We start from the raw sequence: 21431 nt of genomic DNA on the forward strand, positions 1-21431 counted from the left end.
GTTAAGTTTATTCGATAGTCAGTACTGATGACCAAGTACAAGATGAAGGAAGCGACTGAGAGGAAGGCGAAAAAAACAGTACGAAAATATTGCGCGAAACTGTCAGCAATATTTTGTAAACCGTCTAATGTTTTTCTTTGAAGTTCATCACATTCGGATTCGACTGAGCAGCGCGTTTAGTGATAATGAATTTTAAGAAGGCTTTGGGATTATGAATAATTTGTTTTTGGCAACTTTTATAATAATGACAGGAAATGATCAAACACTTAATGACAGAAATTCCTCGAGAGTAGTCGGAGTAATGATAAGTATGTAAATCGAACGTATACCCGTATCGTGTGCTTTAGAGCGTAACCCCAAAGATGTCATTTCTTTCTCAAATATGAATAATGATGAAACACATAGTTTTCGAACTGACTGTGTTAACGCAAATATAGTATAGATAGTTTACAAATATTTTTCTTTCACTATCTGTGATATACGTATATCAAACTCATTGCTTCCGACATACATTTATGTATATCGCTCAAGATCTAAAAGCTTCCGGCAGCGGCACGAGTCCCGCAGGACTTGCCATCATTTCCGCTGGATGGGATTCTTTCAGCAAGGATTTCCAGAGCAGCCGCGGATATTGCATTGGCAATGGCTCATAAATGAAGAGCGGCGGAGAACGATCCCGGTTAGGATACATTATATTGTGAACCATAAAATGTATAATCAGGGCCTGCGAGAAACGCGGGACCTGAGGCGAGAATCGGTTGCCCCCCCCCCTCCTCCCTCCAAAAAACAGTTTGTAAAAATGAATACATGATGATTTATAAATGTATGTTTTTATAATTAATTTTATAATAAAAAAAAATGTTTTTATTATATATTGTATTTTTTGCGCAACCCGAAACTCGAGATAAAAATACTAATTTATCTTTGAAACGAGTCGAGGCAAAATTATTTCGCAATTTTATACAACAGCAAGTTTTATTTTTTCAAAAATAGTATATGAAAAACTGAAACTCAAAAATATATGTTATTAAGTATTATATATTAAGTAAAACAAATTAATAAATTATTAAATATATAATTACGTATTATTGAAGACGTGTCGGGTCTTATTATAACAATGTATGCCATATGTACCGCTTTCGAATCTGAATTTCCAAGAGTTTAACTCGACCTTATAAATATATGACTTAGAGACTAGGTCGCAGTTCTACGGCGAGAACAGACACGTATTTATGAATTTTATGGATTTCCTAAAGGAAATAAAGCAACCGTTATGTGGGGGGCGATTTATTTGCCCACAAGCTAGGTGACTGGCGTGGCGGTGGCGAGAGCAACACATTATTTGGTTTGAAGACGTCAATCGGCGACGCCTCTTCGCCGATCTCATTCATAACATTCAATAACTATGTAACTAACCTACAACTTTAGCATCTTCATCTGTGTATAATTTCTACCCGTCACCATCCGTCCGCCAAAGTATTAAATAACAATAATATGAATATATATCACAAAATGTAATCGCAATAATATTTTAACTTATAATACAATTACTATTTTATTTATTTAATAACCTTCTAATCTTATAACAATTAGTTTAACCATTACTCTGGCAGATTAATTGCAGAGAAGATTAACGTCTTGCATTTTTATTCCGAATTTAACTACCAAAACGCGAGGTCAACCTCGGTCGATTATAAAGCCTAATCAGAGTTTTTCTTTTATTACATTTTTTTGTGTAACAACTATATTTTAGTATTTTTACCGCCATACATCATTAGATTAGTAAGGATAGATTTGTGACGCGCCTAAAAATAATTAGCACGAAACACGCGAGTGTCCTCGTCGAAAATTACGAGCGACATAACTCTTTTGGCCAATAAACCACGGGAATGTTTATGCGTTAAAATATATTCGGAGGGGTTAAAAAATTATCTCGGTCGCTTGCAAAGTAGTGGGCGTAGACTTTGGGGGCCTAAAAGCGAATGAAAAAGTTTTGTCAAACTGCTTATAAACACAACATTTTCAGCTTTACACACAAAAAAAAAGAGGTTGATACTTATTTTTAATTATGCTAAATGCATATACATATGCTTGTGTACAAAACAACCCAACCCACGTGTACAAAACATTTTTAAAATGCAAACATAGTGTGAGCATTAAGTTTTACGACATATTCATAATGGAATGGTTTTGTTAAAAAAGACAGCCTACTATAGATGTATGTATATAGTGGTTCGTTTGACTATATAAAATTCTTACATTGATTCATCAAACGTTGTATTATAATTTATGTTTAAAGGTTTGAGTCCACCGATATGGGATGCGTCACGACACGATAAGGTTTGTGGCAAAGAATGAGCTCCATTGAACACGCGCGAGAGTGCGTGTCGCCGGCTGACTACGCCAGCATAAACAATTCAGCAAATTGTTTACGACGATTTATAATTATTATGGTGGCGGTAATAACGCATCGGTAGAGACCTGGGCATATTTACAATGCCTGCTGCACGAGACATTTACTTTAAAAATCGACAATATTTTTTTTAAATACTATTTTTATTTATTAAGGTGTGTTATGTAGGGATCAACCAATATCGTTAGTGACATAAAAATATTATATTTGTATAACTCGATTTTATTATGTTTCTGAACGTGCTCGGCTATGTAGAACAATAATATAGTAGCTATGAATTTTTCGGCGATCAATAGTAACGAATAACGTAAGAATTTACACTTAAAACCGTTGGGTAAACAAAAAACCATCATCCCCGATAAATATAATATAATATTACACCGTTAGACACGCCAAAAATTCAAGTAAGATATGGGTTAAGCATAAACAAAGATTCTAGTTCTACCCTAAATCGTAAGTATTGGGCAAACGTTGGACTTCCCCCAGTCGCAACTTCAGTTAGAACTTAATGAACTACCACAATAAACGCGTGCACTTTCAATGTACTACACCTAATCGACAATATTATATTAAAAAACATATGTTTTTAATTGCCAGACATATTATGTTACAATCTATCTATATAAATAAAAGGCAATGTTCACATGTATATGCCATATAAACTCAAAAACTACTGAACAGTTTGTTTTTAATAGTGCCAGGAGTATTTAGAAATGTTGCATGGAATTACAATTATCTAGAGGTAAATAATTCATTAATTTCAATTTATTTAAATAAAATGAAATTATTACTGTACATTTTATAAAGCTGAAGAAGAAAAGACGCAATATCAAAAACAAAACAGCAATGAAACAGAAAAATATATATTTCACAAATGAATTGATATCGAACTTATTTATTTAATTTATATACATATAGTAATAAATAAATTAATGTGACCCGTTTCCTGTTTGTAGTAATGCGGAATCAAAAACGGCTCATTATCGCTGCTATTATTATATAGGAGAATCATGTTTTTAATATTTTGGCATTACCCGACTTTGTGATATTTGTATCGTCACCACAGCGGCGTCATTTCATGAATCGAATAAGGAAACAGTTAATAGCTGATCTATTTTTATGTATATAGTACTGATGTTGAAAATGTGTCGATTGTGTGTAAGGGTTTGGAGTAGGGTCTGAAGTCTTCGATTCAAAGTATCGGCGACTCCTCAGCTTCCAAGTTTATTAATTAACTCGAGTATCAGAACATAACATATTTATTTCTATAATCTAGCTGTAACTCGGGTAAATATTTAGGTGTGTGGACTACTTTCAGTTACAGCTCATACGTGATTTTTTCATACATTGTTAAACACACTGCTAGTCTTTGAGTTTAAATAAATCAACATGCTTGGATCGCATTAACCGCCGCTCTTTTTTTGAGTTTTTTTATGGCTGCCTTTGGCACATTTTGCATTTGGACTTGCACCTACACCTATACATATATAATTCAGATAACACAAGAACTGAAGCCCAGAGACCACGAACAGTAAAGAATTTGCGTATATTGAATGTTAGAGCAGCAGGAAGTTGGTGCTGATTTTTAAAAGAAAATGTTATTTTCTGATGAGGCACATTTCCACCTCTCTGTGTATGTTAATAAGCAAAATTACTGTATATAGGGCGAATAAAATTATCACGTGTATCACCAGAGATGATTAGATGGCAAAAACACTGATTGTGGTCAGGCGGCGTCATCGTGCCTTACTTTTTTGAAAACGACAAAGGTCGGAATGTTACAGTCGACGGTGAGCGCTATATGCACATGATCACCGATTATTTTTGGTACGAAATCAAAAATATTAATGTGGATGACATGTGGTTCCAACAAAACTTGGCACACCTTGGGTGCAACAATGGATGTTTTGGTTGAAAAGTTCACAGGTCACATTATTAAACGTTTTGGTGACGTCAACGTTGTAGCGTTAAACTAAGAGTCGTGTCTACGCCGATGAACCAAAACTTTTGAGCACATAAAAACCAACATCCGCAAAGATATAGCCGAGATACCGCCCGAAATCTACAAAAAAGTCATCAAAAGAATTGTTTGTTGTAAAAAGTGATTTAATTAATAATATTTTTCATAAGTATTGAAATACATAGAATATTAAATTATTAAAAAAAATTTGAAAATATCCTCAAGTTCAAAACTAAAATTAAATATTTTCAAACAATGATCTACATATAGTTATATTACGATTTAAAAGCCCTATTTTTATTGAAGCGAATTTAGTGGTTCTATTTTTGCGTCGAAACACATACATTATTCTAATTAACTTGTAAATATTGCAACAATATTGAAACCAAAGTAAAGCGTTGTATTTGGACGCCTCCCACGATTTTTCGACCGTACGTTTTGTGATGCTGCCCACGTTTGTGATGTTCGGCGAAGGTCATAAATCGGTTAGATTTTATAAAAAAAATCCATCCAAAAGATTGAATCGTACGGACGCCTCTGATGCTGCTGAAAGGTTTATGCTATGTGAAAGTTACATAATTTCTTTTTGAAATAATTTTCGAATTTAAATCAAAGGATGCGCTTCCACTACAAAATTAGATGTGATACACATCACATCAAAATATCTCATTCAGCTAATTTATAAAAGTCTAAGATCTTAGTATTAAGGACTAAAATCCATAAACACCATATCGACTAAAAAGGCATAGGCCTTATTTTTGGCCATTTTGCAAAAAAACTAATTTCCCTTATTACGCAAATCTCAAATTTTCGGTCATTAGCCGAAGAGATCTCTATCAGGCTCGCGTGACGCCATTACTGAGTTTACCCGCCGTGCATAATAAATTCGAGGTTTATCGAGTTGATCCATACGTAAAGCGGATTATGTGCATCGAGGTCTATTTTATGTTTTTTTTTCTTCTAAGAAGGTTTGGGACGTTTTAATTGGACGGCTTGTAAGCTCGTTATGGGTTATTAGGCCCGACGGAGATGAGAACGCTAATGTGTTAAAAATAATAAAAAGCCACAAGATAGAACATTATAGGTCACGATTGCTAAATCTCGTTATTTTCGAAAGAGAAACACTAACCTTATGTAACGATAGGTCCTTGACTTATAATGATGCTTGAAAACCCTCTATTTTCAACTTCATATTCTTATAATAAAAATATATACTATGTACATTTGAGTCACACATTATAGAGCATTACATAGTTTAACCTTATACTTAAAACAGTATCAGATTAAATATCTTAGAATGAGCCGACAATCTAATAATTTGTTAGTAAATGATTTTTTTAAGAATATCAGTGGCCTTGCGTGAGTTTTCACTTAGAGGAAGTAGTGAAAAAATATCAAAATATCTTAAATACAAGTATAAAAAACGCTGATACCAAGTAATGGATGCAAACAGAAAGTCGCTGTTAAATACAGCTTAAGTACAGGTGTAGTTAACACGCACAATACAACACGTGACGGCGATTACTGAACCTTACAAAACCAAACTAACGGTCTCTGCCTCTCTCTTGATAGGACAAGATTTCGTTAATTAATTCCAGACTGTATAAAAGAGTTGAAGATATTTTTTCATATACATAATGTTAGTAGCAGCCCTCGACTTTCGGACGTTCGACTTTCGCACAATTCGCTATTTCGCACCTTTTAAAAACAAAAACAATTTATTTTAATTTAATTTTTTTTTTTTTTTTTAAATTAAATCAAATATAAACACGAGTGATAAACGGAAAAACTTGTGTTGATACGAACAAAAATAAATCAAGGACTCATAAACTTTACACGATTCAAGACAAAGATGGAAATTATTAGACGTTCTGATAGCGGTGAATCTTTTGCTTCAATCGGACGTTCGTATGATACAAACAGGTCTACAATATGTTCAATTTTGCAAAATAAAAATATAATTAAGAAATACGTTCAAAATTGTGGAAAATAAAGATATATTTCCGCAATCTTTAAAGATATGTTTCCAAAAAAAACATTGCAAAAAAAAAACATGGATGAAATGGAAAATCTTTGTCATCGTGGATCGATGACCAACATCAAAAAGATGTCCCTCTGAGTATTTCAATTATTCAAGCAAAAGCTCTAAGTTTGCACAAAGATTGGAAGGATAGATTAAAAAAAGATTTTAACACGGTTTTTCAAGCAAGTAACGGTTGATTTTACAATTTTAAAATGAGGTATTCTTTTCATAATATTAAATTTACTGGAGAATCGGCTGATGCGGATAAAGATGCTGCAAAAGAATTTATTTCTTAATTATCCAAATTTATTGAAAATGGAGAATATTCCTCTAGCCAAATATTTAATGTAGATGAGACAGGTTTATTTTGGAAAATTCTTTAACAATGAAAAATATGAGTGAAGCCTTCACGCACCTTGACAATTTTTTTAATATTATGGAAGATTGTGATCCCAATGGAGAACGCATATCTCAAGTGCGTAGGGCGATCAATAAAAACATAGCATGTTATAAAATACTACATGAAGAAAAGAAAAAGAATAGTAGAAAGCAGTTAACTCTTGATAACTTTTCAAAGGATACACCCGCAAACCCCACTTAAACGTGTCTCTTAAACATCTTATATTTACTTGATAAATAAATATTTTAAAATACACACAATTTCATTTTTTTTTACTTCCCTCGACTTTCGTACATTCAACATTCGCACACATTTTCAGGAAACAATTATGTGCGAAAGTCAAGGGCCGCCAGTATTGTGATTTTCTAATTATAAATATATATATGTATGTTATCGAAATAATGTATTTAAATAAAATATATTTCCACTTATTAAACGGCAAATTAATTTATGTATATATTGTATTAATTCGTATGCGCAGAATTGATACAATCAGATTACCTTGAATTTAGGTCCTAGATTATTATACAAACATCGTATATAAGCTTAAATGTTTAGACAGCCTTTACACGGTAATTATGGCAATTAAAATAATTTGTCGAACATTTTCTCATCGTAAACTATTAAGACGTTAAATTATAACGTGAATAACATGACAGTTATAAATGTATGTGTATAAAAGAAAAGCGACTGAGTAAACAAATCACACAATAAACTGTTGCATTGAATTACACGAGTTCAACGATCCACATCTACAAAGTGAAGAAGAAGCTATAAACATTACGCATTTAGAAACCATAAAGAATGTTAATTGAATCAACAGTTTCCGGAAACACAAGACCATATATATATTCAAAAAGTATTCATAATGTTTGATCTCTGATACAGAATTAGAGGAGCTACGGTGAAAACATTTACATAAATAAGTATGATATCATCATATTTAGTTGCACAAACACTACAGATCGATGGCTTCTAGTCAAAGAGTCGTCCGTTAGTCGTTTGTATAAATAAAGATCTACATTGGTAATGCTCGCTGCGGATGACAGCTAATCTACTATTTACGCATTGTCACACATGTGTCTTCATGAGCTTAATGAAGCTGTATAGGCATTGCTTTAAAAAAACATCTGGATTAGACCCACGCCAACGCCGAGCGAGATTACAGACTTTCAGAACGAACAATTTGTATCTTAAACCGATCGTTGATTAATTAAAGGTCCGAATTACATTTTATTTAGAACGGCACACCCTACTTTTTTCCTCTCCTCTTTGTTTCTGGGCGTTCTTTGTATTGCTAAAAACGTCTAAAATGGCGGCAGGGTCGAATATCGGCGCCAATTAAAAAAAACTAAAAGTTGATTGGACTAGAATGAACGTCAAGTTTATACTGACTAATTAAAATTGGAAATCAATTCAAGTTAAATTTTACAACTTTCAACCAGATGATTGTATTTATGTGGTCGTTTAAAAATGTCGTTGATGTGTCAACATTTAATCTATAAATATTTTTATCTAGCGTCGAAGATGACAGAACGCAATAAAAAAACTACGTGCATGGACTTTGAGGTTTGCGGTTAACGTCTGTATCTATTAAAAAAATGATAAACTAAAAAACGCAACCAAACATACGTTAGTATACACATCACATTGTCCTTACAGTTTATTAAGAACAAGACCTTTTTATTACGGTACATATATCAAAAAATAAACACAGCATCCGAGATCACATTACGTTATTGTGTCAAAAACTGGGGGGTCAGAGCATCACCGAAAATATTTGCCTCATCGATCACGACTTTACGGCTTCCGAAAACGCGATACGCTTCCGATATCGGACAGTTAAGTAGTTAACAACCTCTTTTCGCCTAGCTAAGTTCTTCCGAGAGAGTAAATATTTAAACAGAGGATAAAATGTTTATCGCACGCTCTTAAGTGCTTGATTACACTGACCCTTTTATACCAATTTTCATTTAGATTCTCTCAGATCAGATTTCCATTTTTCAGGAACAGCGGTAAATTATATTACAATATTTTTAATACATATAAGACAATTAATATATAATATAAAACTATTCAGATAATTGATATAAATATGTTGTTTTAAAATCTTAGATAATAATAACTAAATAAAACATGTGTATAAACAATGTCAGAAAATGAATGGCTTTTAAAGAATTTACATATTATATATATATCGATCCACAATATACAACGTAGAAAATGTATGAGAATAAATAGTACGTGGATGTTTATTATTGTAGTTAATGTAAACTCTATAAATTGAATTGAAATAAATAATACATAAATCTTAAAAGCTATGATAATAAAAAGTTTATGTGTTTTTAATATACTGCCCACGTAATTATGTAAAGTTTTAGCATATTTTATACAAAAGTAACTTTGAAAATAAATATTTGAAATTGTTTGACGACCTAAATAATTTAAATACTGAAGGAGCAAGGTCTAAAGAATATGACGGGTGTTAGATAACATTCTAATCAGATTGTTTCAATTTTTTATGGGACATTTAGACCGCGTGTGATTGATTATTGTTGTAAGGGACAACCTAGTTTCTGATATTTAATTCAGGTATGTTAAGCTAATTTCAGAGCCACATAATGAACGATGTTATGAGGATTTCAATTTTGAAATACTTAATTAAACTTATCCATACTGGCGCAATAAAATTATTATACAAATTCACATCTCTGTACAATATTCTTAGTCTTTAAATTATCTCTATTTCTAGTATTTAATCTATGTATATCTTTATTTATTATTCAATACTTATTAAAATACTTTAGTAACATATTATTTTGTAACTTATTTATAAATTTGACTTGTTTAAAAGAGCTGTAAGAACTGCAAAAGAATGATTTGTTTAAAAGAATTGCATTCAAAGAATACTGCGGCCGTAAATAAACTAGTGAGATTAGCATGCTCGTTGGGTGCCGCTACTGTTATGACTACAGCAATTAAAAAAAAATCAATCAACGAAATGACGGCGTTTAGAAAATTTCATGAAATGCTCGTTCGATACTTTCCATTACAACGGTATTTTTTTGTAATTGTGGAGGGATAATTATTGTTGAGCATCTTTCAAATGTACTATAATAAACGGCAAATATTATTTCAAACTCCTTAGTGTCCACTACGATAAAATTTGAGTAGAAAGTAGTACAAAAATACAAGATATGTTACAACGGGATAATCAATCAATACCTACAGCTGTGGCCAATTGAAAATTTCATAGGCAATATTTCACGAATTCTATTATTAAAATGTATTCTTTCTTTAAAACTTGCTCTATTGTATTATTCTGATGATTAAATGCATCTGTGGTAATAATTTACAAGATATTTTAACTTGTAAAGCCTCCTCAGTTGCACGTTAGTTACAAACCCAAAATCATAGAGAGATCTAAACAAATGTCGATCACGGTAAAATCTAAAATAATAAGATATCTCGAAGAAAAGGTTTCAATTATAGAGATAGCGCGAAGAGTGGGGTTTCGTGGTTCTGCTATTCGAAAATTTATTAAAAAATATCGCGAAACAGGAATTCTACAGAGGGTGCAAGGGGGTGGGCGGAAGCGTTTGACGTATGCTCGAGAAAACCGCAGAATAAAGGATATCATAAAAAAATATCGATTCAAAACTGCTGCCGAAATACAAACATAATTACAATCTACTTCAAACTCGAATATTTCGAACGGACACTGAATAGTCGTTTCGTTGAAGCTGGATAGCGCGAAACCCAGCAAAAAAAAACACTATTTATTGGGAAGATGAAAAAGAATCGCCTTGAATGGGCAGAAGCTCATCGCCATTGGACCGTCGAAGATTGGAGAAGAGTGGCTTTTTCCGACGAATCCAAATTTAATCTATTTGGAGCAGATGGTAAGCGCCGTAGAAAAAGCGAAAGATTTCATCCCTTATGCATTAATCGATTCATCAAGCACTCACAGGCATAATACAAGAATTTATTAAAAATAAAGATAAAATTACGTCAAAATAATTTTGTTAAGATGTTATAAGTGTTTTATTTATAAGCTTTTAATTTTTAAATGTCCTCTATATTTCTTTCAATGAATAGAACCAAAAATTAAGGTCACGCGCACGTGTTGAGTTGGAGGCTCGCCATTATGCACTTGCCGGGACGACGAAAAAAATACACCTTTCCCAGAATTGACGCAATTATATATTCCTAATTTTACAATACCAGTATTTTTTTAACAGTATTGACGGAAAACGAAAGTTAACAATTATAATTATCTATTATGAATTCAAAATCTGGGAATATGCGAAGTCTATTTTATTAATTATAAGCTATTATTATAATTTACAGTTTAGATATGTCATCTGTAATTGGGGTCATTTATTTGTTATAACGTTTAAAATTTTAAAAATTTAGACAGTACACTACAAACGTTATTTAAAGAGGGTATATAGAGTACTTTATGATCATTGGGAGAAGTGAATAGAGAAGGGATTACGCTGAAAAATTTAGTACGTTTCAAGAATTCCAATTTATTTTATCTGTGTAAACATCATTCGTTTAATATAACTGAAAATCTCATAAATGCATAAGTAGCAACTGTGTAAGAGCGTTACTTTTAAAACACATGTATACTACTACTTCAATAATCTAGTCACGAGCAACCGTTTAACTTAAATAGGCATCTAAATAAATCCTTTTACCTTGCAAAATAGAATCGTTGGACATAATCCCAAAACCTCGAATGTATGAATGCACTATATTAGTGTGCATTACTCAAAGTATACACAGCTATTCTAAAGCAAAGTATCAAACTGCGTTAACTATCAACTAATTGATTAATTGACCGTTTCATTGACCGCCTCCACAACAAACAAAACTAGAATGATTGACATGTCCATTTAACGCCGACGTTAATAAATACATAAGAGAAATCTTGCACCAGAATCCAATCATAGATTGGACGACGGATAATGCGGCAATCTGTGAGACGGGTTAATTTAACATACCACCCCACCTGGGGACGAAGAGAAAGAGAGTCAACAATTTGTCAGGGTGTTTGTCTAGGTTTTTTCGTCGTTCCCGTGGAGATATTTAATCAACGGGTAAGGTTCAATCAGTTCCAGCCGGGGACACGTCAGATACGAGTGAGGGTGTTACCAGAAAAATCATCAAAATTACGCAACGCCTATACATCAGGGATAGTCAAAGCTTCCACCGCGAATATTAAAGAGTTACTATTTCAAAACGTATTTTATTCATATATTGAGAATTTTTGAGATCATATATTGAGATTTTTTATATTTGCAACGTATACAGAAAAGTTTATTTTACAACTTTATTTTTAATAATATAGTTTATATAAAATATAATTATTTACGACTTTGAGAAATGATGATATTTTTTTGAGATGCCCAAGAGTTTCACTACTGGGTAGACCGCTCACAATTATTTAAACATCGAGTAGACTCAAAAGTTTGGCTAACCCTGATATACATATTGATCGGACTTGAAGAATATGCCGGAGAGAAATTTGCAAAACTACCCGAAGAGTTGACGGTATCCAAGATATTAGATATAAATTTGATAGTCGACAAGCTGTCAGAAAGTTATATTCATGTTAGTGTCCTGTTTAATACGTAGCAAGGTCTAGAATGAATTTGAATTAATATATTCGGCGTTATTTAAGCTTATAATCAGTAACTGCTCATTTAAATAAATGCAGTGTCAGGATCACCCATAATTGTTACATCAAAATTAGTTTTAAAAAGCACATACATTTGGATGGCTTAACGGTTTTAAAAACAGTTTTTTTTTTACTAAATTTGTATAATTCGGAAACCGATTTTTTAAATTTTGTAACCCGGTTTTTTGTATTAGAATTAATATTAAAAATGTTACTTTTATTTAAATACAATATGACCTTAACTAAACATATTTTTTTAATATTATGTACATATGTATCTAAGTATGCATAAGGAAACTCGCATTGTCGATAGCTTTGTATTTATAAATTATTTCAATTTTACAGATAAAAAATCCATTGCCACTAATGTAATCTTGCAAGTTCATTAAAATTCATACATAAATAATTTCGCATAATCTGAAACGTCTGCTGTATGTAATTGCGCATTAACCGTAAATATTATATTTAATATTTTAAACCTATCTCCATTTACGAAAGACACGCGATGTAACTAGTATCTGAAGGTGTATCTAGTGTTTGTATCTTATATGAAGTGTTTTTAAATTTCTATACAATTATAATTCCAATCGATTATCAAAGATCAGTTTTTTCTAAATGTTCCTAATCTCGCAGATAAATATCGTGATAAATAAATAAAATAAAATCGAGCTAGATCGTGCGTAGTGACATATATTTATTGTAAATTGTAATAATAATTTATAATTCATAAAATAGATATCAATTAATCATAGACTTTGATTTCAGTTTGGTGCCTCACTACTTACTTAGTAGTTGTTGATTGAGTTTACATCATTGTAACGCATTTGTCATGTCGTAACGAAAGATTTACAATATATAAACAAATAAAACAGATTTGATCTAATTCGGTCAATTTAAATCTCACAAAGACAATTCACGCATGGCGGTTGACAGCCGGCCGCAACTGTCATCGCGACAATATTGCGGTCAGTGATACGCAACAGCGGGCAATGGCACGCCGCCCGCCAACCTACAATTTTGTCGCTACAGTCTTTAATTACACGGACGTTTGTCAAATACAATAAAGGGGTGAATATCTTAACGCGCCGCAGTTGGTAATTCTGTTTATAAATAATTTGTTTTATGGCAACATTGAACCCGCTTGGTTGCGGTAGCGAGCGATACTTCTACAATTCACTTTCGGTTCGAAAGTAAATATTTACATTAGTCATCGTATGCCAAATAATAATGAGTGTAAATTAAAAGTTTTTTATATATCGTGAGAAAACGTCGTAAGCGTACCCTCGAACGCGAAAAAATCAATGCAAAGGTCATGGCCGCTTCGAGAGCTGTTTCGGCCTCGCGAGAACGCTTCCGTTCAAGTGTATCGATAATTTTGAAGCTGCGGGTACGAGAATAATAAAAAGCAATTTGATGAATAATAATAAATAAAAACATTTGCATGCATTAGACGTGTCACCTGGCATCGCCCTGTTCAATACTGAAATTATTAAATATTTGGAACACAATATTGTTTGACACATACGCATCACGAACGCACAAACTTAGTCTACGTGTCGAATCAAAACAAATTGCGCCAGAGACAGCGCGTTTATCAGTTTCTCAATGTTTCGTGTGAAACACAAACCTATTTACATTACAGACTAACTTAAAATTTACTATAGAAATACAATTTGGAACTTGTTATTTAACACGGTGCCACGCTCAAAAACCACCAGTCGTTACTCTCCACTGCGTTTCCCGCGACTCTCTTCAGACCCAAACCTAACCTAAACGAATATAATGGTATAATGGTTAATTTGTTTAGGTTAGGTTTGGGTTTGAACAGCACAGAAAACGCAGTGGGGAGTAATAACTCGTGATTTTTGGGCGTAACGCCATACTAACAAACATCAAAATTGCTTGTAAAAGTACTAGTATATAAATCTAAAAAATATCTGAGAAAAACCTAACGCAGCATATCTGAATATGCCAATAATAATTGATTCTATAATAGAATAGAAAGATTTATTTTTGAATCAAATTGTTACTGAAGATGAGAACCCTGATAACAAGTTTAGTTTTAGGGATATGAAGGACATAATTCATTATGAGCTATTGGATTATAGGCAGACAATTACGACAGACACATAGTGTGCTCAGTTTATTAATTTTAAAAGCGATTAAGATCTTTCCTTATGAATTAAAAAAGGGTAATTTCACCCCTTTATGTATCCAAGAAAACGATATAAAACCAATGGATTTTTTTTAACTCCTTTCTCACCCACCGTATTCTTCAGACATTGCTCCAAACGACTATCATCTATTTAGATCCCTGCAGATATTTTACAAAAACGACATTAAAGAATTTATTGCTTCCAAAAATACATTATTTTTTTAATCAGATACAAAAGAAAATTGATTAGCATGTGGAGAATAACTACAAAAAGATGGAGAATATATAATTTAATAAAAGTATTATACACGTTTTAATTTTTAGCTAATTTAACCCGCATCTTAAAAACGAAAAGACTTATGGGACAACCTGATATTTCACGATTGCATTTTAGAAGTTCATTCGATTTAACGTCGTTGGATTTTTGTAGGGTTAAGCTAATATCGTGTCTACGCCGATGAACCCGAAACGTTAGATCACATAAAAACCAACATCCGCCAAGCTATAGCTGAGATACCGCCCGAAATGTACGAAAAAGTCATCGAAGATTTCATCGAAAGGATCGCATGGTCTGTCTGAAAGGATGTTAGAAAGAAAGGTCCAGTAATTGATATTATTTTTTCATAATTAATGAAATACAGCATGTTTAATTTTTTTTAAATCTGAAAATATCCTTAAATTTATATCTTTTTTAATATTTTTAAAAATTTTCTTCAATATTTTTTAAATTAAAATAAAACTTTTTATATTATAAATACATAATTTAACTTTTAAAGTTAATTCTGCCAAAATAAAAATTATTTCATATAATATACACCTAGAAAGATGTAATATAGTAAAAAAAAATCTTTTTATTATTTTTTTATCAATTATTTAATTAAATATTGGTAACACTAATAAAAAAACTTTGGACTACAAATGGTTAAACATATTATGCCCAGTTTTACAGAGCTTCAAGAAAAAAGCTAATAATGACCGTGAATGCAAAAAGGGGAGTATAGAAGTCGCTCATCGAACAAAATCGTTAAAACAAATTAAAGGCGAGGTTGAGCCGACAAGACCCATTAGGACCGTGGGGGGAATTAATCAATACTGCATGCATCCCAATTCTCGTTAATATTTAACGATACTGCTGCGGTAGGGAAGGGTTTATTAAGCTAGGCGCTCGACCAAATTTTATTTGTACTTCTCTCATTTGTCATGAAAATAGACAACGATTTGAAAATTGAGAAGCTCGGATCCTTGAATCGAACGAACAAATAAACCATAAGAGTATACTTGACCGGCTCATGCAAACCGGTTTTAAAACACTGCATCGGATGTAAAAAAAATGGTAAATTTTACCTAGACGAGTCGAATACGAAACCCATTGCCGGTTAACCGAAATAAATATTTATTTGGGTAATAAAACGTTTATTGTGTCAATAAAACGGAACAATTTTGTGGTACGATGAATTCATATAAAATACAACAAGGTCGACCGTGAAATATTTTTGGTCGATTTATTGAATTTTTATAAGTTATATTTACCAAAATATTCTCAATGCGCGACCACAGTTTTATTAATATAAAATAATAATTAACGTTTAAAATATCCAATATTTACATGACGCGCGGCTAAATGCACTTTCTTAAGAAAATAAAACTAATTAACAGCACTAAGTATCTCTATGTATCTATGATCATCGATACACGCCTGGAAAATAATTGGTTTTATGTCGCCCACCGCATAGAATGATTTAACGTATTTTAATCACCACTAAGAAGCGACCACAATGATTTGGCTTATAAAAGGTCACCCGGAATACATTCTTTTGATTCATTAGATAGCTTTGAAATTTGAATATTACGGCCGTTGGTCTTAAAAATCTCTTTCTTCCATTCGTTTAAGGTGAATAAAAGAAACGTATACTTGATACTTGCTCTTATCAGCCAAAATATAAATTCTTACGAATTCTTCGCTCATGTCGTTTTAATTATAGTAGCCTGATATAGCGTCCAAGCATAGTTAGCACCAAATCAGAGGCTTAGCAGTAACGATTATATGTCCATATTGAAAATGTTTTCTAAAGTTTATGTTAGTATTTTCACATATTTTTTAGGTGTAGGGCCAATATTCGTTACTAATTAGACTGTAATACTAAATTTGCATGTTCATGTAATAGGTGTAAAAATTAGTTGTTTTTATTTAGTTAAATATATACTATATTTTTTTACCATCACATAAAAAAATAAATAATATATTGCATTAAACATGCTTAAACTAAATAAAAGGACAGGGAATTTGTCTATTTTATATAAATTTCAAATGTAACAGTTGGTAAAGCAATATTTTCATGTATACATATAATAAAAAAATATTTTTAGTATTATACTAACACACTTAAAAATAATAAATCTAATTTACTTAGCAACATGGTCCTAAATAGTCGATCGATTTTTGTTATTGATGATATTATTAACATGTTAATATATTTAAATCAATCTATTTTGATGTAAGTTCGGTTAAATTTTTTTTAAATAATTGTTTATATGGATTATTTTATTTGATTTAAAAAATATGTTCATCTGTTTTATAATACACCTTTACATTATTTTTAATATGTAGTGTAAAATACAGATAGGATTTGTTTTTCAATGCGACTGTGATAAAAATAACATTCGATCAGAATAAATATAAAATGGTTAGAATGATTATATGAAATAGATGCTCTTGACTTGGCCGGAGCAAATCTGTCGAGCGAAGTGGAAGCGGCTGTTTTTCGAGACCTCAAATGTGACATCTGTGTTGATTCGGCTTAGAGTAGAACGATCGCGTATTTCCAAGTCGGAACCAAAGTGGATCAGGGAAATGGTAGGAGATTTTCTTTAAAAGCGCGCAAATTATTTCGTTAATTATGCCATTCGCAATAGATCCCGTTTTAGTGTTAGTATTAGTGCTTTCGCAAATATGTATTTTAGACAAACCGCTAGACAAAGATGCTTTGCAAATGCAAGAGAGATTTTTTTTCTTTCTTTAAACTGATTACTGTACTAACTAATTGTAATTGCGATATCAATCAAAAGTGCTTTAATAATAATAGTTGCGTTATTTAGACTGTATATAACAAATTACACCTCACGTATAGAATGATACTTGTCTTTCAAATCAACAAACTAAAATATAGTGATGCTCTCACGAAATTAGCAACGAGTTTCTTAGAAAAAGTAATCAGAGCTTTTAACAATAATGCATTATGCATTTATGCGTCAAAGTTCACCTGTTCGCAAAGCACGTGTTTGCGAACATCGTCGACGACACAATAATAGACAATAAATCATAATTTGAAAAGTTCACTTGGGCATGGCAGCCAATTGTCTTCTTACGACCAACGACTGTAACTGCCAAACGCTAATCAATGGCCGCGACGTCTTAACAAAAAACGGTGCAATTTTCAAATTTTGACGGACTAAATAATTTTGACGTTCACGTTGCCCTTAAATGAAAATATTAATAAAACGATTCCAAAGAAGCCGATTTTGAAACTTTTGTATATTTTCCGCTTCCAAGAACGCGTATGATCAAAACAAAGAGTTCATTGAACGTTCACACTTACGGTTCGGATCGGATCGGAGCGGAGCTACGCCCGGCCGGCTGCCTCGAGACGGAAACACTAAAATCCACACTAAATATCACCAAAAGGATTTTCGCAAAATTTCGCTCCGGCACATACACCCCCGAGTGTTGACACAAACGTCAGTCGGCACTCGGACGCCGCAACAGCGATTCGAGTCGTCGCAGATGGCGGACGAAGTAGTGCCTGTCGTCCGAATGCGAAATCAACTGATGTTTCTGTTACAATTTTAGCACAAACAGTCGCGAACAAAACGCGCAACGAACGAACGCGACCGCGCGGCCACGAAGGAAAACTCGACTGGACGTCTTGACATTGCCACTCGCTAGCAGTGTTGCCACACTGAAAATTGCGCAAAAAGAACAAATCGAAGGAACGACTAGAAATTTATAATAACACATGATTTAAGTCATCAAACAGTGTTATAAATATACAGTGGTGCTCTGTTTAATTAGTTCCGTGACGGAGTTCTTAACTCAAATTACTTGTATCTCAAATCAATTTTCACTGTTTAAATGAATTTAATGAGAAATAAAATGCATTAATGGCAATTGAAATAGTTAATGCATAGTACCTAAATTATTGATTAAGTTTATTTTTAGGTTACGCAATACGTTTTTGTCGAGACATTTCTCATATGTTGAGTCAATTTAAAAAAATGATCGTATCTCAAAAAACTCATAAGTCAACTCACTCGTAAGTCGAGGTTTCACTGTATATCAACATAAATAGAAATATTTTAACATAATAGGACAGTGATTTTATGAGTGACGACAAAATAAACTAATTAGAATATTCAAGTGTATGCCAATGGTGTAGTGGGGCCGAAACGTCGTTCCGGTACTTTTATCCATGACAGGAACGCGTTCCAGTACGATTTTTTAGAAGATCTGGTAAAAATTATTAGAGCTTAATTGAATAGTCTCTGACAGCACACTGCACAACTCAACTACAACGCAACAAATAAAATAACCAGGTTATTCGTCTCTGTGTTAACATATACTGGAATCTTATTAATTACCTTAAAAGGGAGTAACGCTCCAGTACTTATATTTTTAGAATTACATCACTGACATTTCTGCTTTGGCGTGACTTAAAAAGACTCACTGAATAGGTTCGTACTAAGCAATTTATACACAAAATGTTAGTTTAACGCGGTGTTTTTTTAGTATATGATTCAACGCGACTCTTGAGATTCGTATCCAAGCATAATTTGCAGAAATTGAGAGAAAAAATAATGAAATATGATTCAAAAATGAAAATGAAATGAAAAAAAATATGCAATAAACTGGTTTGTGTTTATAAATTTATATACAAAATTCTAGTTTGAAGCGGTACTTTTTTAGTATGTATATGCTTAGACGCGATTCTTCAGTCGCGATGATAGTGGCAATTGTTCAAAATAAACCCGTTCACAATTAAGCAAAAGCACTTGCAGGAAACTCGTAATGCTTGGCAAGAACTCAGCTCTTCTATCTCTGGCAAAACTTTTATTTTCATTTAATCATAGCCATAAAAATGCTATAAATTCACCAGTTAATATATCCATTTATGAATTGCCACACGCCCGATGACAGCTTATATGAGAGGACGGGAATACAATGCCATCTGATTAGTCAAAATAAACCCGTTCACCATTTATCTAAGCCGCTTACATCACGAAGTGCGATCGGCGATCAAATAAAGCCTTCACAACTGTTCTGCATCGGGTTATTAACTCGATGATCTTCTACACTGTAAAATATCATCGAGTTGATAATCCGATTAATATAATCTACAGCATCACGAGTCAAACGGATTGTTGCGCATTAGACACAGCTAACCAAAACTGACACATGATTTAAATCTATAAATACATAACTATGATAATTGTGCAATAAGAATATATACCAAACAGAACCAAGCGTCTCACTAGCTGACAAAGTCATATCAACTCGATTCTAAAACTTGAAAGATCTTTACTGCATTTGATATTATATTGAAAGAGTATTCATGAAATAAATTCAATTTTCACCACTAATTTATATAAGTAATGTTTTTGTAAATGTCATAAAAAATAAATAATACTCTAATTAACCTTTAATTTGAGTTTCCATATCGAATATGTACAAATTAAAAACTTTCCTACGTTATATACTAAACTAAACTATTTCTTGTAGTTTGTAAACTAATTTTACAAATGTTTCGGGGTTGGTGACCGAGTGGTGTAACTTTACAATCGGTTAGACACCGGAAGAGCTGTTTGAAACATTGTTTACTGCACACAAATATGTATAATTCAATATGTGTATAATACTACCTATCGGTCGACGGTTTCGTGTGAGGAAGAGTCGTAGAGTCTCGCAGTTGTGAGAATGATCTATGGTTCATCACGGTCAATTGCGTCATGTTGGTGAGTCTGTGTTCGCCGAGAGTAAGTTTGTGTTATAAGTGCGAGAGTGATGAAGTAGTAGTGAGAACAAGTGTCATATCTTATTGGTCCTTCGATGAAGCTTGAACAAATGAGAGAGAAAGTTAATTTATAATAAATCGTAATATTGTTTAACCCAGCTACGGAACATCCCTTAGAGAAGGCGTAACGTCCAATGTAGCTATTTGTGGGAGAACATCTGATGATTACAATGGATATATACAATAATAACAACGTATTTTTTTATGTGTGTTTCTAGAAACCTATTAAAACTGGTTTTAGAATATTTACTTTGTGGTAATTAGTGATAATTTATGGCTTTTGATATTCTACATAGCTATTGCGCAAAAATTTTGGGAGTTCCAAAATCCTGATTTCACTAGTTTTGTTTAGCCAAACCCTTGTTGTAGTTTTTTAGAGGGTCATTGTTGAAACCCCCATAATAACTTCAGTTGTATTTTTTTTAATTATAGCTTGAATAGCGTAGTTTATAAAGTGATCCAGAGCCGTGGGCTTAACTCCCGCTCTGGAAACAAATATTTATGTATAAAAAATATGCTATCATTAAAAAAACTGTCTGAGCTTAATGGCAACATCTAGTAAATGGAGGCTGTAATAATAGTTTACGATTATTAAAATAAGTCACTGATTCCCAAATTCAGTTTCACAATACATACCCGTTTATATTAATATTGTTACCCCTGTGGTAACAGATAGGATTAGCGTCTATAATGTTACAATGGAATTATAATAATTATAAAAAACTATTA

General features: G+C 32.5%; 1 protein-coding gene across 5 annotated transcripts in view; it reads right to left on the reverse strand.

Annotated features, from left to right (window-relative positions):
* rut (adenylate cyclase rutabaga) overlaps positions 1–18553 on the reverse strand; it is a 216075-nt gene extending 197522 nt beyond the window's left edge. For all 5 annotated transcript variants that reach the window (XM_088182429.1, XM_088182428.1, XM_088182427.1 and 2 more), the window contains exon 1: positions 18234–18553. The gene's annotated coding sequence lies outside the window, so the exon portion shown is untranslated. The remainder of the gene's footprint in view (positions 1–18233) is intronic.
* Positions 18554–21431: the final 2878 nt, after the last annotated feature.

Source organism: Plectrocnemia conspersa, unplaced genomic scaffold (genome assembly GCF_051122295.1).
Source record: "Plectrocnemia conspersa isolate PC_06_02 unplaced genomic scaffold, ASM5112229v1 ptg000003l, whole genome shotgun sequence".
Classification (NCBI taxonomy): Eukaryota; Metazoa; Arthropoda; class Insecta; order Trichoptera; family Polycentropodidae; genus Plectrocnemia; species Plectrocnemia conspersa.